Raw genomic sequence first — 7,398 nt, 5'->3', positions numbered from 1 at the left:
AGTCTGAAACATGTTTGATTATTTCTTCCATTCTGTTGTTGCTTTAGTCTATTTTAGCTCCGTTTGTTTCGTGGAAACTCTGATCCCGGTGGGCTGAAGCTGACTGTAGCACAATTCAACACGTAGAAACTAAAAACTCACATTATGTTTCAGTTGTTATTGTGACTTTAGACCACAGCGGTCAAACTCAGGCCCCCGGGCCAGATTTGGCCCTCGGTCTATTTTTATTTGGCCCACAAGATCAAATATATATATTAAAACTGGCCCGCTGACCCACTTTTCCGCAAATACTTTTCTTGTTAAGTTTGTTTGCTGATTCAATGAGTTGTAGGGACTTTGGGCATGCTCTACTAATCGGTTGACCAGGTGGGCAAAGGGCTCTCTGGAGCTAACATGATCCCAAATGGGAGTCTAAGCAGAATGGCCTTACAGGCCGTTTTCATCATTTAGCTATAGTGATGTCATAAAGTCTAGGAAGGAAGCCCAGACATTTATTTCCTTAGTGGCGCGGTCCAGCTTCTTCTAACGTAGAGCGGCATCAGTGCATGGCCATCATAGCATGGCCACCCTACAGAGGAAGGTCCTTTTAGTCATGGCTTTGGGTTGGAACGCAATGCAAATTCAGAGCTTTGACTTCAAATAAAGCTTCTTCTTTACTACCAAACATTGAAGAACAACACCCAAGGTCACTGAAGGTCATGGCTTAATATACTAATCACATCATCTGAAAAAAAAAAACAGATGGGACCTGATGTTTCCAAACCTAAAGCCAAACCCTCCTTTCCATAGCCACAAATGAAGATTCTTTAATCCTGGAGCATTACAGCCGATAGACCTGGATACGGGGGAGTGGGGTGTTCTTCATGGAGGATAAAGTAGACAGAGCTAAGCCATTAGAGGATTGTAATTAATAAGTAACAATTTGCCATGTATCCTAAAATTTACAAGGAGCCGATGTGGAGTGACAGACCTCTCCTGGCAGTCTCTGTCAGCACTGCAGTGTTTAGAGCAGTGGAAAAGGATTGGTTGCAAGAAACTGACAATAAGAACCTAGTTGAAAATCTGCTGCTGGATTTAAGGGCAGTGTTTGATGTTGTAGACCACAACATGCTTCTTACAAAGTTGAGGTGTTATGGATTGGAACCTTCTTCTGTAAAATGAATTGACAGTTATCTCTGTGATCAAGAGTATACGGTTTATTTTAATGGCAGCTACACTGAGACTGAAAGGATGTGTTGTGGAGTGCCCCAAGGTAGTTGTTAAGGACCTTTGTTGTTTTCCATTTTTATGAATGACTTGCCTTGAGTTGGATCGTGCCACAATGACAATTTATGCAGATGATATTACATTATTCGCACCAGAGAAAACAGTATTACAACATAATACTGTTCTAAATAACGAACTACAATCTGTTAATAGGTGGATCACAGCAAACCATTTGATAATAAACACAAATAAGACTAAATGTATGGTCATAGGATCTAGACACTCTTTAAAAACGAATCCACTTTTAAGCTTGACCTTAGATGGTACAATTATTGAACAGGCTGATGAGTTTAAGTTATTTGGTGTTATTGTTGATGATAAACTATCCTGGGTGATTCAGATTAACTACCTGTTGAAAAAAACAGGAAGAAGTATGGCCATTATCAGACTTTGTAGGAAATTCATCCCATTTCACTTAATTAAGAAACTAGTTCAGTCACTGGTGCTTTCACACTTAGATTATGCCTCTGTGGTTTGGACCAACACCAATGAAAATTGTCCAGACGAGTTACAAATTGCACAAAACAAGGCAGCGCGCATGGTATTGGGGAGTCTGTACAGAACCAAATCTGTAAATCTGTTACACAATAAGTTGTCCTGGCTAAAAGTAAGTGAGAGATTGGAGTTTTCATTAACAATGTTTATTAGAAATATCATTACGACCAAAACTCCAAATGTAACTTATTCCACCTTGTCTTTTTCCGCAGATAAACGCGATTATTCCACAAGACAAAGTATGCATGGACAGTGTGTGTTACCTACGTGCAGAACAAATCAAATGCAGAAAACTGTGGTCTATCGTGCAATGGTGCTATGGAATGCACTACCAGGATTTCTGTTGACGGAAAATGACAAAAACTGTTTTCAGAAAAAACTCCAAATATTTCTATTTTCCCAAAGATAACGTCTAGCTAAACATCTTCTGAAGTGAGTTGTATTTAAAATTTTAAGTAGGTATTTTGTTGTTTGGGCTTTTGAGAATTGAATTGTGATTTTTCTACACTGCAATATTATGTTGAAATTAGTTGTGTGTTTGTGTGTGTGTGTGTGTGTGTGTGTGTGTGTGTGTGTGTGTGTGTGTGTGTGTGTGTGTGTGTGTTGAACAACCTTGACAGATGAGAATCTAATTTTGTGCACATTAACTCTCTGCTTTTAATTGCTTTGAAGTCATCATGTACTTTGTGTTAATGTGTTTGTCTCACCTGCTCCATCTTCAACACACACACACACACACACACACACACACACACACACACACACACACACACACACACACACACACACACACGCACACGCACACGCACACGCACACTAATGCCAGAGGACAGCATGCCAAAACATGTTTTGGACACCTCTACCTCATTTAGCAGCATGTTGAACATAAATTCTGTCCGAAGCTTACTTTCGTTCCTTTGCACAGAAAAGATGTTTGAGGAGACAAGCAGTGAGTAGAAGCCCGTGTGCAGGGCACATTTGCATATATTTGCATATTTGAATGCAGGCATGTCAAGGGCATTTGTCTGGCGCTCTCTCATGTGCACTGAATTCCACGTGGATCAGGATTTTATAGAGACGTGTTTGGATTCCTGTGCATGCGGTTTCATGCATCTGAACTATCTGAGCATCATCATTCCACAGGTCTATGTTTACGGGGGCCCTGATTCTGAGCTGGATGTTAGTAACCAGTTTGGCTTTCCACAGCCAGAGGGTCAAATCAGAGCTGAGTCACTGCGTCATTTAAAATGTGTCTCATAAAGGTTTGATCCTTCCGCCGCCATCCATAAAGGATCACAGAGGGGTAGGGCGGCTGGGCGTCGTCTACCCAGATCACAGGATTTGTCACTTTGTTCCTGCAAATAGGTGTTTATATACCTCCAACCTATTTTAGCATAGTCTATTTTTAGCCAGTGTTTAACCACTCCACTGGTTTTCCTACAGTATTTGTTAAACATCACACACACACACACACACACACACACACACACACACACACACACACACACACACACACACACACACACACTATGTTGGCTTTATAAGAACAAGCTGGTGACATTAAATTATGTGACCAGTTTTATAAGGGCGGGTCGTATTAGTCAAAACAGTAATTGTGTGCGTGTGTGTGTGTGTGTGTGTGTGTGTGTGTGTGTGTGTGTGTGTGTGTGTGTGTGTGTGTGTGTGTGTGTGTGTGTGTGTGTGTGTGTGTGTGTGTGTGTGTGTGTGTGTGTGTGTGTGTGTGTGTTGGTGCTTGGACCTACGTACTTAAAACTCACCACCTGCAGGAAGACACTTTTAACAGCTGAGCATCTCATTCACGTCGACACAAACACATCTGGTTTTAAGTGAAACTCAGTAAGAGTGAAACAATCACAACGACCACATTTAGATTGTATTAAATCTACTTGAATCTGGCCTCATCAGACATGATGGTGTTGTTCTGCATCACATTTGGAACTGGAGACATTTAATTCAACTATAATAAACTGAACTGGAAGCAGAAGCAGTAGGAACTGGTGCTAAACCAACTCTGGCTCTAGTTTAGCACCAGTATCTCTATGATGGAGAAGCTACTTGCTTCAGATAATTTTTGTTAAGAAGACCAAGCAAATTCCTGTTCTAGAGACAATCTCATCAGTTTGCATGTTCAAATAGAAAAATCTGCACGTGGAAACTTAATAGAAAATATAAACTATTGAAAGTGCACATGTTAACCCCATGTGGCCTATAGTCTTCATTCAAAAATCCCTCTTTTTCTTCAGAATCAGAATCAGCTTTATTGTCACCCTTTTTTGTCTGTTTTGTTGTCTAATGGGCTCGACACACGGGAGGCGACAAACGACCACGATCAGCGAAATTTGTCGCTGTCGCTTTTATTACCTGACACACGGGAAGCGACCCGTGGCAGCGGCAAAGCCGTCTACGTGTTCTGTTCCATGGCAAAATCGAAACTTCCGTTGTTTTGTTTGGCTGTGTCAGGTTGGAGGGAATTAAGGTTATTTAAGTGGTTCAGTTAATAAAGTGGTAGATATGATGTTTCACAAGATACTGCTAGAGTTATGTGAAATCTTACTTCTGATTTTACTATATAAAACATAATAATACTCAACTTCTCCTCCATGTTTGCTCTGAGATGTGCGGAGCATCCTGTCCGCTCATTGGTCAGTGAATGAAACCTACGTTGATTGGTCCTCGTCCGAGCGACAGCGATGAAAAGTTGAAAATATTTAAACTTTCTGGGATCGCGTCGCTGGGTCGCCTGTGCACGACACGTGCACGAACGCAAAATTTCACACGCACGTTTTTCGTGTTTCGCTTGGTAGGAGGGAGACCCGCGATTATCGCTTTGTCGCGCATGTCTCATAGAAAATGAATGGAGGAGAGGCGATGTCGCCTCCCGTGTGTCGAGCCCATTATTGTCAACACCTTTGCTTTGGTTTCTGGTATGAAAAAATGTCTTGTGAGTCAACCTCTGTGGTAAAAAAGCTCAGGCGATCCTGTTTCAGGAACTAGAAGTGAGGCAGAGGAGAGGTGTGTGGAAGAAATTGTTTTCTTATTTCCTGATATTTGGACGTGATTGGGGGGCTGCACAGTTGCACAGTGGTGCAGTGGCACAGTGGTGCAGTGGCACAGTGGTGCAGTGGCACAGTGGCACAGTGGTGCAGTGGTTAGAGCTGTTGCCTTGTCGCAAGAAGGTCCTGGGTTTGCTTCCCGGCCTGGGATCTTTCTGCATGGAGTTTGCATGTTCTCCCTGTGCATGCGTGGGTTCTCTCCGGGTACTCCGGCTTCCTCCCACAGTCCACAGTCCTGTTAGGTTGAATGGTCTGACTAAATTGTCCCTAGGTGTGTGTGTGTGTGATTGTTTGTCCTGTGTGTCTCTGTGTTGCCCTGCGATGGACTGGCACTCTGTCCAGGGTGTACCCCGCCTACTTGCCTGTTGACTGCTGGAGATAGGCACCAGCCCCCCCGCGACCCTACGTGGACCAAGCGGGTTCAGAAGATAGATGGATGGATTGTGATTGGCTAACAGCAACATGACTTTACTACTGACTTTGCTTTGCAGCGTTTATGTTTTATCTCCACAAACGACTCAAGCCAAGGGCCTCATTTATCAAACATTTGTAGAAACTCTCCTATTTTCCCTCCTAAGACCGAAATTTAGAATGTGTGTAGGAACAGTCAAAAGACTGATTTTTGAAACTTCTGCTGGCCTCTCATACGCACGTTCCTCCGCACTCGTCTGATGATAATCCCACCTGTGCGTGCCCAGGTGCTCGTGTATGTTCACCGTCATTGACATACAGAAACGCCTTCAATTAACCATAGTGGTTAATTGTCCTCAGCTCATGAGGAAATTCCATGATTTTTTTTATAAAACAAACTTTATTGACAGCGAGATCAAAACACTGGCTGCCGAAGCGTAAAAGAAAGTTGCAGAGTTAATAAACGCAGTCAGGACAGAGGAGACGTGACAATTCGTACATTTTACATTTAAGCAGTCATTCTAGGCACAGCCAAGGTGTTGAGAGGATCTGTTTTGGTGGCTTGAAGATCAGGTCTCTGCTTTTTGCAGATGATGTGGTCCTGTTGGCTTAAACTGAACGTGATCTCCAGCATTCACTGGAGAGGTTCACAGCCAAGTGTGAAGCAGCTGAGATGAGAATCAGCTCCTCTCATTCTGAGACCATGGTCTTGAGTCGGTAAAGGGTAGAAGGCCTTCTCCGGGTCAGGGATGAGGTCCTTCCATAAGTGGAGGAGTTTAAGTATCTCAAGGTCTTGTTCACAAGTGAGGGAAAGATGGAGCATGAGATCGACAGGTGGATTGGTGCTGCATCTCGTGGTGAAGACAGAGCTGAGTCAGAAGGCAAAGCTCTCGATTTAACGGCCGGTCTACGTTCCTACCTTCACCTACGGTCACGAGCTTTGGGTAGTGACCTAAAGAACAAGATTGTGGATACAAGCAGCCGAAAGGAGTTTTCTCCGCAGGTTGTCTGGGCTCTCCCTTCGAGATGCGTGGTGTCTGAGAGTGCAGCATCCATTGAGCTGACATTCAGTCTGGTTACCTTGGCAACATGGCGTGTATGATCGAGGAACAGAGGAGGTTCTGAGGGGTTCTCTAGAATCGGACTTGTGCTGTTTATCTGTCACATCACAAAGGGTCCCAAACCCCAGCATAGCAGAGGGATCTTCCAGAGCGCTCACAGAGAATGCGTTCCTTCCAGAGTGCACACCCTGTTAAATCCTCCAATAACATAGATTCTTCATGATGTTGTTCGTGGTATTGTTCTCACGCACGAAATACGCACAGATCTGTTCGCAAGTATGGGTGATCAATGAGGGTCCTGGCGTTTTTTCGTATGGTGGAGTAGTTGCTAATGCTAACGTTTAGCTTCTAATAGTTGAGACGTTCTCTGATGTTTCCTGAACTTTAAATCAATAACAACCTTTCCCGTCAGGAGCCAAGATGGGTGAGTTCAATTTTCAGTTCAAATGTTGTGAACCGAGCCTACATGCTAACCTCACAGCGACAGATTGTTTAAAATCAAAAGTACAAGCGGGTTCTCAGTGAACTTGGTCTTGGTAAAAGCTCAAAGACATGCTTGCATGCACATACGCACGCATGCACGCTCCCGCATGCACACACACACACACACACACAAACGCACAAATGAACACACATGCACATGCACACACACACACACACACACACACACACACATACACACACACACACACACACACATACACACACACACACACACACACACACACTGTATGGGTGTGTCTTTAATCTCTTTGACACGTGTCAGAACATAAACTTCCTTTGCAGGAGGGCTTGTGCAGCCTTGGAGACCGAGAGGGGAACTCAGACTTGGAGTTGAACTACTGCTCCTCCAAACTGAAAGGAGCCAGCTGAGGTTGTGTTTGGGTTGGGTGCCTTCTGAACTCCTCCAAAGGGTCAGTACTGTGGACACTTTCTGCAGTGAGGAGACTCCTGGTGAACCCAGTACACACTGAAGGGAAAATATAGGCTGGCCTGAGAACACATTGGAATCTCCCTGGTTGAGCTGGTAGAGGTGGCTCTGGAGAGAGAAGTCTGGATCTGCCTTCCATGGCTGCTGTCCCTCAAGCCAG

At 43.9% G+C, this 7,398-nt stretch overlaps 1 protein-coding gene across 1 annotated transcript in view; it reads left to right on the top strand.

Moving 5' to 3' along the window:
- Positions 1–7,398, top strand: part of vstm2a (V-set and transmembrane domain containing 2A) — a 117,619-nt gene that overhangs the window by 2,799 nt on the left and 107,422 nt on the right. The gene's annotated exons all lie outside the window — the stretch shown is intronic.

This window comes from Nothobranchius furzeri, chromosome 7 (genome assembly GCF_043380555.1).
Source record: "Nothobranchius furzeri strain GRZ-AD chromosome 7, NfurGRZ-RIMD1, whole genome shotgun sequence".
Lineage (NCBI taxonomy): Eukaryota > Metazoa > Chordata > Actinopteri > Cyprinodontiformes > Nothobranchiidae > Nothobranchius > Nothobranchius furzeri.
This window is presented reverse-complemented; position numbering and strand designations above follow the sequence as displayed.